Source organism: Mustela nigripes, chromosome 6 (genome assembly GCF_022355385.1).
Source record: "Mustela nigripes isolate SB6536 chromosome 6, MUSNIG.SB6536, whole genome shotgun sequence".
Classification (NCBI taxonomy): Eukaryota; Metazoa; Chordata; class Mammalia; order Carnivora; family Mustelidae; genus Mustela; species Mustela nigripes.
In genome coordinates this window covers 68,111,856-68,128,228 of record NC_081562.1, presented here as the reverse complement: position 1 = coordinate 68,128,228, position 16,373 = coordinate 68,111,856, and the positions used below count along the sequence as shown (strand labels likewise).

The 16,373-nt window shown below is 35.2% G+C and overlaps 1 protein-coding gene across 4 annotated transcripts in view; it reads left to right on the top strand.

Moving 5' to 3' along the window:
* RASSF8 (Ras association domain family member 8) overlaps positions 1–16,373 on the top strand; it is a 128,600-nt gene that overhangs the window by 62,928 nt on the left and 49,299 nt on the right. For 2 of the 4 annotated variants that reach the window (XM_059402752.1, XM_059402754.1), the window contains one exon: positions 610–661. The exons of the other annotated variants lie outside the window; for them this stretch is intronic. The gene's annotated coding sequence lies outside the window, so the exon portion shown is untranslated. The remainder of the gene's footprint in view (positions 1–609; positions 662–16,373) is intronic. 4 annotated transcript variants of the gene reach the window in all.

The window sequence follows — 16,373 nt, the reverse complement described above, 5'->3', positions numbered from 1 at the left end:
GATCCGAAGGGGCACGTGCACCTGAATGTTTATAGCAGCAATGTCCACAATAGCCAAACTATGGAAAGAACCTAGATGTCCATCAACAGATGAATGGATCAAGAAGATGTGGTATATACACACAATGGAATACTGTGCAGCCATCAAAAGAAATGAAATCTTGCCATTTGCGACAACATGGATGGAACTAGAGCGTATCATGCTTAGCGAAGTAAGTCAAGCGGAGAAAGACAACTATCATATGATCTCCCTGATATGAGGAAGTGGTGATGCAACATGGGGGCTTAAGTGGGTAGGAGAAGAATCAATGAAACCAGATGGGATTGGGAGGGAGACAAACCATAAGTGACTCTTAATCTCACAAAACAAACTGAGGGTTGCTGGGGGGAGGGGGTTTGGGAGAAGGGGGTGGGATTATGGACATTGGGGAGGGTATGTGCTTTGGTGAGTGCTGTGAAGTGTGTAAACCTGGTGATTCACAGACCTGTACCCCTGGGGATAAAAATATATGTTTATAAAAAATAAAAAATTAAAAACAAACAAACAAAAATAAAAACCAAAATAAATAAATAAATAATAAATAAGGTAAATTATCGCTTTGTTTTATAGGAAGAACAAACATGCAATATTTGTCTATGGAAGTCTTCATTGGTGTGGACAGGTAATTGAATTCTGGATAAATTCCATTTTAAATAGCATATAAAAGTCCTCTCCATGACAGAAAATTTTAAGGCAAGTTGATTTTACTGATTTATAATATTTGTTTTTTGAAAATTTCCTGAATGGATATTTGAAATAAAAAACAAATTTTGACAGTGCTCAGAGTTTGTTACAATGAAATTAGATTTTTTTATATAATTGGCAGAAAATGAATTTAAAATTCATTAGATTTTAATCATAGATCAAAATACTAATCCTCTAACAATTGAATTTAAAACTGTGTTATAGCTGTAGTTGTAGAAATAAAAACTTGTTAGGAATACAGCTTTATTTACTTAACTTGCTTACTTATTTACTTATGGTCCTTTTTCCCTTCAGACCTTACTACTACTTGAACTGAATATAGTATTCTTTTTTAAATGTCACATACAGTCAGGCAGACATTCCACTGTGTCTCTTGACCCCTTGGTATAAGAGACTCCTCACCACAGTATTATTGAAGAGCATCTTAGCATAGGATTTAGGGATGACATGTTTAAACCAGAGACTAGTAATACTATAATAAATGATCATTCCTGTCTGCTGCTTTAGCGTTCAGATTTCTAGAAAATGTGCTCTTCATTAATATCCTCTGAAATCTGACACAAAACTGAAAAATAGAAAATAACTGATATCAAAATATATTTCCATAGGTAGTCTACCTCACCAGCAAAGAGACTGAGGTATAATTTAGTCTAAATTAATATGTGAGGCCATGGAAAATCCTTTATCTTCTGTGTGTATCTTTAAAGTTAAGTAGCATTATACTTTGTTAACTTATCTCCATTTGTAAAGAAATGAAAATTTTCCTTATTTTTCATTAGCGATGTTGTTAGGAGAAGAAAAGTATGTAATACTGAAAATAAGACAATGTACTATTTTGTTTTAAGAAATGCTGACTTGAATGTGCTTTTTTTTTTTTTTTTCAAAAAATAAATAAAATTAAGGGAAATAACTCAATAGTTTTTCTTTAGTAACTCTACTTGTTCTCAATAATACCATTTCTGGTTTTTCTTTATTGATAAGGTCCTAGTTATTCATACTATATAAACAGAAGACAGTACTTCTCTATAACACTGTGACCACAGACCCTTTTACTCTGACTAATGGTTACTTTGAAGTGCTGGTGTCCAGTTGAAGTTTATAATTTGTTACCAAATTACTATTATCTTTATTTTCATCCTGTATTTTGCCTGTCAAGCAGTCATATTCTCCAAAACTGGAGAGTCAGAACCTTCAACTAAAGAGTTTGTTTAACTAAAGGCAGGAAGGGCCTATTTTTCCTTGAAACATTTGGGGAATTCACTCTTTTTCATTTGTTTTAAACTTAAAATCTGGAAGTTATTTAGGGTTGCTTAAGGGGTTTTTTTGTTTGTTTGCTCGATTAGTTGATTGGAGGTTTTGTTTTTGGATTATCTAATGACTCTCCCAGTTTCTAAAATCTAACTAGTGCCTTTTTGTTGTTTCATTTATACTGCTTCTTTAGATTAAGAATTAGCTTCTCCCAAACCTAAGATTTTAAGATCTCCCGACAATCTTAGACCATAGCTCCCATGGCCTGGATTTTTGTTGTAATGTTACCTTAATCTGTTATATTATTGCTGTTTGTTCTAGAAAACTCAGTTTTCTAGATCTGGGAAGAAGGATGGGGGTTTTTATGTATTAATATTTTATTACATTTATGTATTAATATTTATATGTTTCTGTATTTGCGTGTATTATGAAATGATTACTACAATAAGTCTGATTAATATCTGTTCCCATAACATAGTTAAACATTTTTTTTTTCTTGCAATGAGAAACTCTTAAGATCTGCTATTTTGGCCACTTTTTTTTTTTTTAAGATTTTATTTATTTATTTGACAGAGATCACAAGGAGGCAGAGAGGCAGGCAGAGAGGAATTGGGGGAGACAGGCTCCCTGCCGAGCAGAGAGACCGATTCGGGGCTCTATCCCAGGACCCTTAGACCATGACCTGAGCCTAAGGCAGAGGCTTAAGCCCACTGAGCTACCCAGGCATCCCTGTCTTGGCCACTTTCAAATATGTAATCCAATATTAGTAACTCTAGGCACTATGCTGTATATTACATCCCCATAACATTTTATAACTGGAAGTTTGTACCTTTTGACTCCTTTAGCCATTTTCACCTACCTACACCCTACCTCCTGCCTCTGGCAGCTACCCATCTTTTCTGTGTATCTGTGAGCTTGGTTTTTTTCTTGTTGCTATGGTTTTAAATTCCATGTATGAGTGAAGTCCTATGGTATTTATCTTTCTCTAGTTATTTCTCTTAGTTTAGTGCCCTCAGGGTCCATCCATGTTGTCACAGATAGCAAGATTTTATTCTTTCTTATGACTGAACAGTATTCTGTTATATATATATATATATATATATATATATATATATATATATATCACATTATATATGTGTGTATGTGTGTCACATTTTTTTAATCCATTTGTCCATTGAGGGAGAGCAGTTAGGTTGTTTCCATGTCTTGGCTATTTATAAATAATACTGCAGTGAACATGGAGGTGCATTTATCTTTTTTAGTCAGTGTTTTTGTTTTCCTTAGATAAATACCCAGAAACGGTATGACTGAATCATATGGTAATGCCATTTTAATTTTTTGAGGAACACTTATACCATTTCCCGTAGTGGCTGCATGAATTTACATTCCTACCTTCGGTGCACAGGGGTTCCCTTTTCTCTACATCTTTGCTAATACTTGTTATTTCTTGTCTTTGGACAATAGCCATTCTAACGTGTATGAGGTGATAGATATCTCATTGTGGTTTTGATTTGTATTTCCCTGTTGTTGAGCATCTTTTTTCGTGTACCCGCTGGCCATCTGTATGTCTTCTTTGGAAAAATATCTTCTCAGATTCTCTGCCCATTTTTTAATCAGATTGTTTGTGGTTTTACCATTGAATTATAGGAGTTCTTTATCTATTTTAGATATTAACTGCTTAACAGATAAATGATTTACAGGTATTATTTCCTATTCAGTAGGTTGCCTTTTCATTTTATTGACAGTTTGCTTTGCAGAAACATTTTAGTTTGAGCTAGTCCACTTGTTTATTTTTGCTGTTTTTGCCTTTGTTTTCAGAGCCAGATCCAAAAAATCATCTCTAAGACCAATGTCAGAGATCTTATAGCCTATGTTTTCTTCTAGGAGTTTTATGTTTCAAGTCATCCATTCAAGTTTTTAATCCATTTTGAGGTATTTTTTATGTATAATGTAAGATATCCTTTTGCATGTGGCTGTCCAGTTTTTCCAACAGCATTTATTGAAGAGACTGTCTTTTCCCATTGTACAGTCTTGGCTCCTTTGTCATTAATGAATTGACCATATATGCATGGGTTTATTTCTGGGCTTTCCATTCTGTTCCATTGATCTATTCATCTGTTTTTATGCCAGTCCTATACTATTCTGATTACCATAGCTCTGTAATACAGTTTGAAATCAGGGAGCATGGTATATCCAGCTTTGTTCTTTCTCAACATTGCTTTGGCTCTTCAGGGTCTTTTTGGTTTCATACAAATTTTAGGATTGTTCTATTTCTGTGAAAAATGCCATTGATATTTTGATAGGGATTACATTGAATCAGCAGATCACTTTGGGTGGTATGGACATTTTAACAATATTCTTCTAATTTGTATCTTCAATTTCTTTCATCAGTGCTTTATAATTTTCAATATACAGATATTTCATCTGCTTGGTTAAATTTATTCCTAGGTATTCTTCTTGACTCAATTGTAGATTGTTTTCTTAATTCTCTTTCTGATAGTTCATTATAGGAGGGATCTTTTTATTGATGTTGTTATTATCTCTATATAAGGGTATATGAAAAAGAGATTTATAACTTTTAAGTTCTGTACAGTTCTTATGCTGAATGAGAAAGTTGTTTTTAGGAAATTATAAAGATAAAATATAGAAATTAATTTTTTTTCAGAATTTAAGTTGCTTATAAAGTTGTTTCCTGGCAGTTGTCTATGTCCATTTAAAATTTGTGATAGTATTTTCTTCTTCCCCTTTTTCTTCATGCTATCTGATTTGTTTTGTCGTATTTCAGGAATGTTCATTTGTATTTTTTACTTACATTAACAAGACAGGATAGATAATGAATTGAAGTTCATTCATTCGTTGAGACCTTTCCTTTTTCTTTTCATTTCTAGTGATTTGTAAAATTGATTTGATCTTCTTTTCTCTGCTATGCACAAACCAGACAAGTTTCCTTTTTTCATGAAAGCTTTGGCTTCACATTTTTAGTACTTTCAACTGGAATTTTCCCCCTGTAGATGAATAATAGTGAGGAAACATTCTTTCTTATTGTTCTCTGGTTTTTCTTAGGGAATGAAAATCCCTATAGGATTAGGTAAGTAAAATATTTTTAACAGAAAAGCTTTTTTCTGATTATTTTGTCTTCTTATTATATCAGTATTGATAATTGTTAATAAGCATATTTATTCTGAGGTATGTAAAGAAAAAATTGGAAAACGGTGCTTTCTGTTGCTGCATAAATCTAGGTCCAGTCAGGAGAGAGGAACCACATGATCACTGGAACAGGGAAAGCTTAATATAAAGGACTGTAAGTATGACAGTAGAATACAGGAATAGCAGGTATAATATGATGACTGAGATAGAGTACCCCAAGAAATGACCCCTTGAGACTTCCAGAGTTTATTGCAGAGGACCTGGCTGTGGGTCACTGCAGAAAAGTCAGTGTGGTGCATTTTTGTTGGAACTTACCCCAAATCCACCCCCTGGGAACTTGCTGCAGATGCCTCTTACTGGAGGTACTCCTACTACACAGTCACCCAAGCCACTGCTGGGGCAGCTGCAGGGTCAGCTGACCTCTCTACACTTACAGGAGCTGGGCACTGGGGGAACCAGGAGGGGACAAAACCGCTTCCTCTTGCCCTCTCCTGTGTGTCTGTCTCTCCAGTGCCCTCTTTTGACAAACCTTCATATGCTGCATTTGTCAAAGAAAACCTATTGAAAGACCTAGATCCATTTTCAGAGCAAAAGGGTGAATTTGGAGTGGAAGAGAATAGTTAATAACCACCACAACTCTGCAAGATCATTCATGACAAAAAACATTTTTCCTTTCCCATGGACTGTGATAGTGTGTGAGATAGCCTGATTGCATTTCTACTGAAGTGTCTACTGAATGAATTATTAGGCATATCAGTTTATTTAACTTCTAATGAAATGTATTAATACTTTGCAGTTCATATATATCTATTCTCTTGATGAATCCTTAAGAATCTGTGTCACTATAAAAGCTAAATTTTAATATTTTTTTAAAAAGTGTTGCTTCATTTCATCCTGCTTCTTACCTATATTCTTTAGACTGTAAACATCCATTTAAATGTTAATAAGCCATTAGCAGCCACCTACGAAGAACTTATTCTTGCTTTAAATTCTATTTGAAAATAGCTCTAGAAGCTTATTATTTGCTTAGAAGATACATTTTTTAATTTTAAAATTCTTGATGTTACCTAACTAAATTGAAATTTTATGACATTCTGCTTTAATATTTCTTAATGACAAAATTCATGAGCTAAAAAAGTCTAGATTAAAAACAAGAAAAGGGGGCTCCTGGCTATCTCTGTTGGAGGAGCATGAGACTCTAGGTCTCGGGGTTATGAGTTCAAGCTCCACATTAGGTGTAGAGATTAGGTGTAGAGATTACTAAAAACAAAACTTAAAGAGAAAAAAACGAACAAGTTTATAAAACCAGGTATGAATCCCAGCATTAGTAGCCAAATGGACAACATGGTTTTAGTATCTTAGATGTATGCAAACTAAATACTTAAAATTATTAAAACTTGAAATTACTGACCAGAAATTATGTAGGTCCCATGGGAGAACTAGTAGAAAGTATCTGGTGGTAAACCTGTGTTTCCCTGGTTGTACCCCATCCCACTTCCAGGGGAAAGGGATGTTGATTAGATACTGGGTTAAATCAAGGATACTGATCTACCTATCAGAAGAGACTTTCACTGCATTTGGAAATTTTGATCTAGCCCCAGACCTGATGACTCATGTTAGTCCCTTTGTAGTCAGTTATTTAGAATAACTAGTTCATGTGTGGCTTCAGTGGGTATCTCCAAATTTTCTCAATAAGCCTTCTCTCAAGAGTTGAACTCAATTCTGGTGAACCTGAAGCTCTCTTGCATCATGGAAAGGGAGACTATTGATTTCTCCTGGTTTGGTTTGGCCATAGTGTGAAGTAGTATGCTGTCCTTGAATCAACTAAACATTTATAGATAGTCTTTTGGGCCTAGGTGGCATGGGGATGGACTGTACAAAGGGGACTAGAGAGCTGGATTGTGGTGGTCATAACTGTCCATTGGTGAGTGTCTCCAGCTTGACCAACAAATCTGCTTGGCAAAATTGGTTACAGATTACAGTGTACCACCTTTATTCTTTTAAAAGAATCTTAATAATATTAAAAAATGCCACATGGGGTAAGCTTGCTTTTTAAAAATAAAAGATAACTATCTCAAGTTTGGTGACTAATAATTATGAGTGAGTTTAAGAATACTAAACTGATACTTTTAAAAGAAAGTATGACCATTAAAAATAAGTCTTTTGGTGTATAATAAACTGATAGAGAAGAAATTTCTAAAAGAAGAATTATAAATGTAGTTTGAGAAGTTGCAAATTATGAGTAAGTATATATTTCCCAAATTGCCTACCCTAATGGGCACAGCACCTATCTACATGTAAAGTATGAAATTACATATTAAAGAAAAATGTAGTTTCATTACTTTGTACTCATAACTCTTAGTAATAGCTTTGGTGCAGCAAAATCCGAACTTTTAACTCCTAGAGCAGACTAAATAATATAAATATTCTTCATGCATACAAAGGCTTATGTAGAAGAAAGAGTGTGTGTGTGTGTGTGTGTGTGTGTGTGTGTGTGTGTGTGTGTGACTAAGTTGAGTTTAAAAGATAATTGAAATTATAAAAATATTCCTGAATGTAGGAAAAGATTTGTCATTTTGCAGAGGGGCAATGAGTTACTTTGATGTTTTAGATAATTCTCTTATAAGAGGGAATTTAATTTTCTTGATATCCCTTACTTGATAATGTTTTTTGAGTTGTGTCTCTGGAAGTACCTCAGGGCTGAAACTTAAAATTTGCAGCTTTATAGCATTTGTCTAAGATGTAACAGGAAGATAATGAACATAAGAATCTCATTTGTAACCTTACATAGAGTGAATATTACCTTATATAGCAAAATAAATAAAGATTTTAAATCCTTAAACTGGATTATCTGGGAAGGCCTTAATGCAATTATACCTATCCTTATAAGAGAAAGGCAGAGGGAGGTTTTTTGTTTGGTTGGGTTTTTTTTTGAGAGAGAAGATGATGAGGAAATGGGACCATGGAGGCAGAGATGGGAGTGATGTGGTCACAAACCAAGGAATGCCTGGAGCCACCGGAAGCTTGAAGGAGCAAAGAAGGAACTTTGTAATTAGAGCCATTGATGAATGCATGGCCCTATTGATTCTTTGATTTTGGCCCATAATCAAAACTGACTTTTGGATTTCTGGCCCCAGAATTATGAGAGAACTAATTTTGTTGTTTTACATCAAGCAGTTTGTGGTTATAGCAGGTCTGGAAAACTAATTCACTTACTTAGTACATGGACTGATTGAATCTTTGTTTCTCCCTAAAATTCATTATCTTAAATTAATTACAAAATCCAAAGTGATGGTATTTGGAGGTAGGACCTTTGGAAGATAATTAGGTTTGGATGAAGTCATGAGGGTAGAGCCCATGCAATAGGATTATTGTCCTCCTAAGGAGAGACCAGGTGGCTGTCTCCAAACCAGGAAGTGGGTCTTCATTGGATACCAGATCTGCTGGCTGCTTGATCTTGGACGTCCCAGACTCCATAACTATGAAAAATAAATGTTTTCTAAATCATCCAGTCATCTATTGTGTTGTGACAGCCCAAACCGAGTAAGACACCTAGAAATGAAACAATTGCAAAAATAAATTGTAAATATAAGATGAATCAACTTTACAGAGATTAACAACTATATTTTAAAAGAAAATATTGTATTTAGGGATGGTGACTTCCTAAGACAAATACTACTATCATATGCTACTGAGAAAGTGAAGGAAATTTGGCAAGGTAGAGCAAAATTATGGAGCCATTAGAAATAATTTCAAAGAATATGTAAGGCAAAAATGTGACTATGATATAATACTAAGTAAAAACAGGATTTATCATTTATTTACATTATGGGGCACCTGGATGGCAAAGTCAGTTAAGTGTCCTACTCTTGGTTTCAGCTCAGGTCATGATCTTGTAGTCATGAGATCAAGCCCTGAATGGGCTCAGTGCTCAGTACAGAGTCTGCTTGAGATTCTCTCTTCCTCTCCCTCTGCCCCTCCCACTTATGTTCTCTCTTTCTCTTTTTCTCTCAGATAAATAAATCTTTAAAACAAAATAAATTTATTTATGTTGTGAACTAAATTTTAGTATGTATTATCTGTTTATAGAAAAAGAAAAGTGAAATTAAAAAATACCATCTGCTGAGCGAATTTACTTTTCTTTAATCCCTGCTTTTCTACTTCTTAACTCTATGACCTTGGGCAAATTACTGAAGCTTTGGGGGCCTCTGTTCACATCAATAAAGTGAGGAAAATAAAATAGCTATGCACCTTATAGAGGACTAAATGTGTTAATATTTTTTAACCACTCAAAATGATGCCTAGCATATTCCAGGCATGCAATGTATATTACTTAATTTTTTGTCCTTTTTAAAAACATATATTGGAATAAAATTTTCAAAATCTAAGGAAACTGTTCATCTGATTACTTCAAAACTCATTTTATTCTTCCTGCACTTAAAATATAGATATGAAGAGAGGCTCCACTTCCAGAATGGCAGTGTGAGAATCTTTGTGATCTCTACACCAAAATAAGCATAACTGGTGGAAATTATTTTTAAAAAATTAAAGTCACTGGATATCATCCTATAGGTATACACCAACTGAAGAAACATTTATCCAGGAAAATCTTCTAGTACTTGATAAGAACAGCCATTTGGCAATTAAGTCATGACCAGCCCCTACCCTTCACTATTCCCCACAGCTCAATGTTAGAATAGCTCCACTCTTAACAGGTGAGGCTAAGAAGATGGGTGCTCTGTCTTTCATCTCTCGGTGAAAGGATACTGTATCTTCATTTTTTAATTTTTTTAATAGAGTGAGCATACAAGGTAGGGGAGGGGCAGAGGGAGAGAGAATCTTAAGCAGGCTCCATGCCCAGTGCAGAGCCCAAAGGGGGGATCCATCTCATGACCCTGAGATCATGATTTGAGCCATCAAGAGTCAAATGCTTAACCAACTGAGCCACCCTGGTGCCCCAAAGGACACTGTGTCTTATGAGGAGGGCAGGCTACCAGCATGTCTCATCCTCTCCAACTTTAAGTTATAGAGGCTACATTCCTGGTGAGTGCAGCCGAGATGTCAAAGGCTCCCATCCTCCACCCACCCCATACTGATAGAATGGAGACTCTACTCCAGATGTAGCAGACTTAGAATACTAAGGCCCCAGTTGTCCTCACTCTACCTTCCTTAAAAAGCAATAGTTTCACAGTGAGAGAGGCAAGCCAAGAAGACCAGATGCTGCTACCCCCACTCAGCCCGTGGAGCAGTGGCTCTAAGATTCTGGCTCGGGAAGAGGTAGTCCATAAGAACAGAGGATACCAAAGCTCTCCCCAGAGGAACTAATTTTACTTGAAATGGAATTCTGGAAAATCAAGTCTAAGGATGCGCTCAAAAACAATGGAGATCTTGAGAATAAGCAAATTAAGAGCAGGCTGATAGATCCTCTTCATTAAGAGTAAAAGCTAACCCAACAGTCAGCTAGTTCTCAGAACCAGGGAAAGAGCTAAGAAGGAAGAAGTCAGAACAACCTCAGAGACTAGCTGAAAACCTACCAAATCCCAGGTTTAACTGGACCAGACTGTGAAAGAACTTATGCCCCAACGCACTGTTTAAAACAGTAGAGCAATCAGCCAGCAATTAGTTGAGCCAAAGATCTGGGCTGACAAGAAAAAGAGACAAAGTTTTGCTAACAGGACACTAGCATTCCCTGGTGATTTTACTTAACATAATGTCCTCAGAATTCACCCATGTTGTAGTATGACAGGACTTTTTTTTCTTTTTTATGGTACAACAATGGTCAGTTGCATGTATATACTCCATTTTCTTTAAGCATTCATCCATTCCTGACATTTAAGTTATTTCCAAGTCTTGGCTAAGTGTGAATAATGCTGCAATGGGCATGGAAGTACAGATATCTCTTTGGGATCCTGATTTTGGTTATTCGGGATAAATACCTAAAATGGAATTGCTGTATCATACAGTCATTCTGTTTTTAATTTTTTAAAAGATTTTTATTTGACAGAGATCACAAGTAGGCAGAGAGGCAGGCAGAGAGGGAGGAGGAAGCAGGCTCCCTGCTGAACAGAGAGCCCCATGCGGGGCTCGATCCCAGGACCCTGAGATCATGACCTGAGCCGAAGGCAGAGGCTTAACCCACTGAGTCATCCAGGCGCCCCTATTTTTAATTTTTGGAGGAAACTCTATGCTGTTTTTATTTACAATAGTATACCCACCAGCAGTGCACAAGGGTTCCAATTTCTCCACATCTCACCAACACTTATTTTCTGTTGTTTGTTTTATGTAATGGCCATCCTTACAGGTATGAGGTGATAGCTCATTATAGTTTTGATATGTGTTTCCATGATGACTAGTGATGTGGGGCATTGGTTATATACCTGTTGGCCACTTTTATGTTACCTTTAGAAAAATACCTATTGGGGTCTTTTTGAGAGAGAGAGAGCATGTGCACAAGCAGGGAGAAGAGCAGAGGGAGAGAATCTCAAGTGGATTCCATCCTGAGTGCAGAGCTGGACATGGGGCTTAATCTCGAGACTCTGGGATTATGACCTGAGCCAAAATTGAGAGTCGAACACTTAACCAACTGAGCCACCCAGGCACCCCTCTTTTGCCCATTTTTAAATTGGGTTGTTTTTGTTTCTTTTTCTGGCTTTTTTTTCTCCTGAGTTCTAAGATCTCGTATATTTTGGATACTAAACCCTTATCATATATATGGTTTGCTGATATTTGCTCCCATTCTGTAGGTTGCCTTTTACCCTGTTGATGTTTTCTTTTATTGTGCAGTATATTTTTAGTTTGATGTACTTGCTGTGTGTCTAATTTTGCTTTTGTTGCCTGCAATTTTGATGTCATATCCAAGAAATTATCTCCATGCCCGATGTCAGACTTCTTCCTTGGATTATCTTCTAGGAGTTGTGACAGTTTTAGTTCTTATATTTATATATTTAATTCATTTTGAGTTGATTATTGTGTATGGTATAAGACAAGGATCCAATTTCATTTATTTTCTTGTAGACCTATTGCAGTGTATTTTGAAATCACCAAGTGTAATGACTTCAGCTTTGTACTTAAGTTTTTTGTTTTTGTTTTTGCTATTGTGGTATGCTATTGTGGTTCCGTGTGAATTTTAGGATTGTTTTCTCTGTTTCTGTAAAAACTGTCATTGGGACGTTGATAGGGAATGCATTGAATTTGTAGATCACTTTTGATAGTTGTGGACATTTTAACAATTCTAAGCCTACCAGTACATGAATATGGGATATCTTTCCATTTGTTTGTATAAGCTTTAATTTCTTTCATCAGTGCTTTGTTGTTTTCAGTGTACAAGCCTTTCACCCCCTTGTTTGGTTTATTCCTAAGTATTTTATTATTTTTGATGCTTATTGCAAGTGGGATTATTTTCTTAATTTCTTTTTCAGATAGTTTGTTAGTCTATAAAGACACACTGATTTTTATATGTTGGTTTTGTGTCCTGAAATTTTATGAATTCATTTGTTAGTTCTAACAATTCTTATGTGAATTTGTATGGATTCTTTAGGGTTTTCTACACATAAGATTGTATCATCTGCAAACATAATTTTACTTCTCCCTTTCCAATTTGGATGCCTTTTTTTTTTTCTTTTTCTTGCCAATTGGTCTAGCTTAGCTAGACCGTTTTAAGACTGTTGAATAGAAGTGGCAAGAGTAAGAGTCCTTGCCTTGTTCCTGATTTTAGAGGATAAGCTTTCAACTTTTTACAGTTGAGGATGATGTGGCTTTTCATTTATGGCCTTTATAAGTTGAGGTAATTTCCTTACATCCCTATGGTGAGAATTTTTATATAGTGTTGGATTTTGTCAAATGCTTTTTTTACATCTTTTGAGATGATCACATGATTTTTATCCTTCACTCTATTGATCTGTAGGATGTCATATTAATTGATTCTTGTATTATGAACCATCTTGCATCCCAGGGATAAATCTCACTTGGTCATGGTGTATGATCCTTTTAATGTGCTTTTGAATTTGATTTGCTAGCATGTTGTTGAGGATATTTGCGTCTGTGTTCATTAAGGGTTATTGGACATAATTTTCTTTTCTTGTACTGATTTTGTCTCATTTTGGTATCATGGTAATGCTGTCCTCATAAAATGAGTTTAGATATATTCCCTCTTCAGTTTTTTGAAAAGATTTGAGAAGAATTGGCACTAATTCTTCTTTTTTAAGTACTTGGTAGAATTACACCAATCAAACCATCTGGTCCTTGGGTTTTCTTGTTGGGAGATTTTTGATATCTGATTTAATCTCTTTACTCATGATTGGTCTGTTTGGATTTTCTGTTTCTTCATGATTCAGTCCTGTTAGGTTCTATGTTTCTAGGAATTTATCTATTTCTTCTAAATTATACAGTTTGTTAGTCTGTAATTATTTATAGTTGTCTTTCATCCTTTGTATTTCATTGGTATCAGTTGTAATGTGCCCTCTTTAGTATCTGTTACATATTAAATATCTGTTTACTTGACTAATCTCTTTTTTGCTTAGTCCAACAAAATTTGTCAATTTTGTTAATCTTTAAAAATATTTTTAAATTTCTGTTCTCTATTTCTTTTATTTATGCTTTAATGTTTATTATTTCCTTCCTTGACACGTAAAGTTAAGCTGTTTATTCGAGATCATTTTTTAATGTAGGTGTTCATTGCTGTACCCTCTTCATACTGCTTTTGCTGTATCCATAAATTTTGATATATTGTGTTTTCATTTGTCTCAATATATTTTCTCATTTCTTTTTTGCTTTTTGACCCACTGGTTGTTCAAGAGTAATCTATTTAGTTTCCATAAATTTGTGTATTTTCCAGTTTTTCTTCTGCTATGAATATCTAGTGTCATTCCATTGTAGTTAGAGAAGATACTTACTATGATTTCCATCTTAAATTTGCTAAATTTTATGTGATTTAACATGTGATCTATCGTGGACAATGTTTCATGTGTGCTTGAGAAGAATATACTTTCTGCTGCTGTTGCATAGAATGTTCTGAATATGTCTTTTAGGTCCTTTTGGTTTATAGTGTTGTTCAAGTTCTGTTTCTTTATTGATCTACTCTAGATGATCTATCCGTGGTTGAAAGTAGGGTGTTGCATTTCCCTGTTATTATTGTATTGCTATTTCTACCTTCATTTCTGTCAGTGATTGCTTCATATGTTTAGATGCTATGATTTTGAGCACATGTATAATTATTATGTCTTCCTTAGTGCTCTTGACTCTAAAAATATTGGCAAACGATTGGACATTTATTTGATTAACATTAAATGTGTTTGTATGATTCAGTGCTTAACCCACTTTTACTGTTATTAACCAGCCAATTACTATTCTAGCTGTAGTAGATGAGAGACTTCTGCTGGGTGTTTCTGGCCTTGGGCTAAGAACTTATTCTTTTTTTTTTTTTTAAATTTTTATTCTTTTTTTTTTTTGAAGATTTTATGTATTTATTTGTCAGAGAGAAAGAAAGAGAGCACTAGCAGGGGGAGCAACAGGCAGAGGGAGAAGCAGGCTCCTCCCCGCTGAACAGTGAGCCCAGTGCAGACCTCCTAGGACCCTGGTATCATGACCTGAACGGAAGGCAGATCCTTAACCTACTAAGCCACCCAGGTGTGTCGAGCTAAGAACCTCTTGAAGATTAGATTTGAAAGTCATTAAGTCATTAATAAAATTAAGCATTTATTAAGCCTCTATTTTGTGTTATTGCCTATTAACACATAGCTAGTAATTGATACCATAAGAATGACTCTGGTCATTTAGGGAAAAGGTATAAAGAAGTGACATAGAGGACAGAGCCAGAAAATTCTTAGTTAATGTTAACATGAGAAAGAATAGCCCATAGTGATGACTTTTAGAGAGTAACCAGATGAATAGGAGAAACAATGGAGAATAGGATGTAAATCAGGACAGGAGAGTGTTTGCAAGGGAATGGCCAGCAGTGCCAATGCTATAGAGACATCAAAGAAGTTAGAAAGAAAGAGTAAACTGAGTATATAGTATAAAGATATGGCCCTCCAAGGGTGAGATCTTTGTGAACTTGGAAGTATTTCAGGTAAAGGGAGGATATATGACAGTGGAGTTTGTGAGGTGAATGGAAATTAATTGTAAGAATTTGAAGCCATGTGTAAATTTTTTAAGAGCTTAAAAATAAGCTTCACTCAGAACTTTATTCTCTTCCCCCATATTCTGTGGGATTATAGGTGATTTTATTTTCCTAGAGCCTTTGCCCATTTACTGAATATTCTATAATTAACATATTTTAGCTTTGTAGTTAGAAAAGACTATACTGACTACATTTCGATGTATCCAGTTATATATGCAAAAGATATAATGATGTACAGTAGCCTTATTTGCTAATATGTTGAAATACAAAACCATTTTTTTTTAAACAAGTATTTTGCAGACTACTAAGGAGTTTTACTACCCTGTTCTTTGGGATTTTCTTTGATGCTACAGGGAATAAGAAAGACTGTTTTAGAAGGTTCTAAATCCCTTGGTAAATAAGGGTCTGTGCTGAACTGGCTGCTGTAATCCACATACATTATAAAAGCCTCCCCTAACCCTTGAATTTTGCTTCTACCTGTGGCTTACAGTGGTAGACTGGCAGTAAATGAAGACACTTGGGCCCTACCTTTCCTAACGGAATTGCGATGAAAGAGATTGAAACTTTTGGTTGTCTGCTCCTTTTTGTATTATATGAGAGGTGGGGTGACTGGGGAATAGTGTTTTACTGACCACATATTTTATGCAAGACACTGTGATGAATTAAGGGTCTCTCTCTCTAATTTGATTGTAAGTATATATGTTGAACCCTGAAGGAGTCCTAGCTAATTTACTTTTTCCTTGAAGCCACATTTGGTAGACCAAACTTAAAACTAATTTAAAAAGCAGTATAAATCTTTATTACAGTCTTTAGCTGAAAAATGTCCAGAGATGATTATATTTATAAAAATTCTTGAATCTGAAATTTCATCCAGTTTTCTCCATTATCTCTTACTAACATGATACCTGTTCACAAATCTCTCCCAGGAAACCGCATCCCCTTCACTCCTCCCTCACTGCTCGAGTTAACTGTTACACAGATCATTTTAGCCTCTTCGACTGTTTCGTTTTCCTATTCCTCCATTACCTGTATTCAGCACTAAGGGTAAAGGTGATGGGGGTGTTCATGCTCAGATAGGGTCTGGGTGGGGAAATAATATTGTAAATACAGTCCTTGT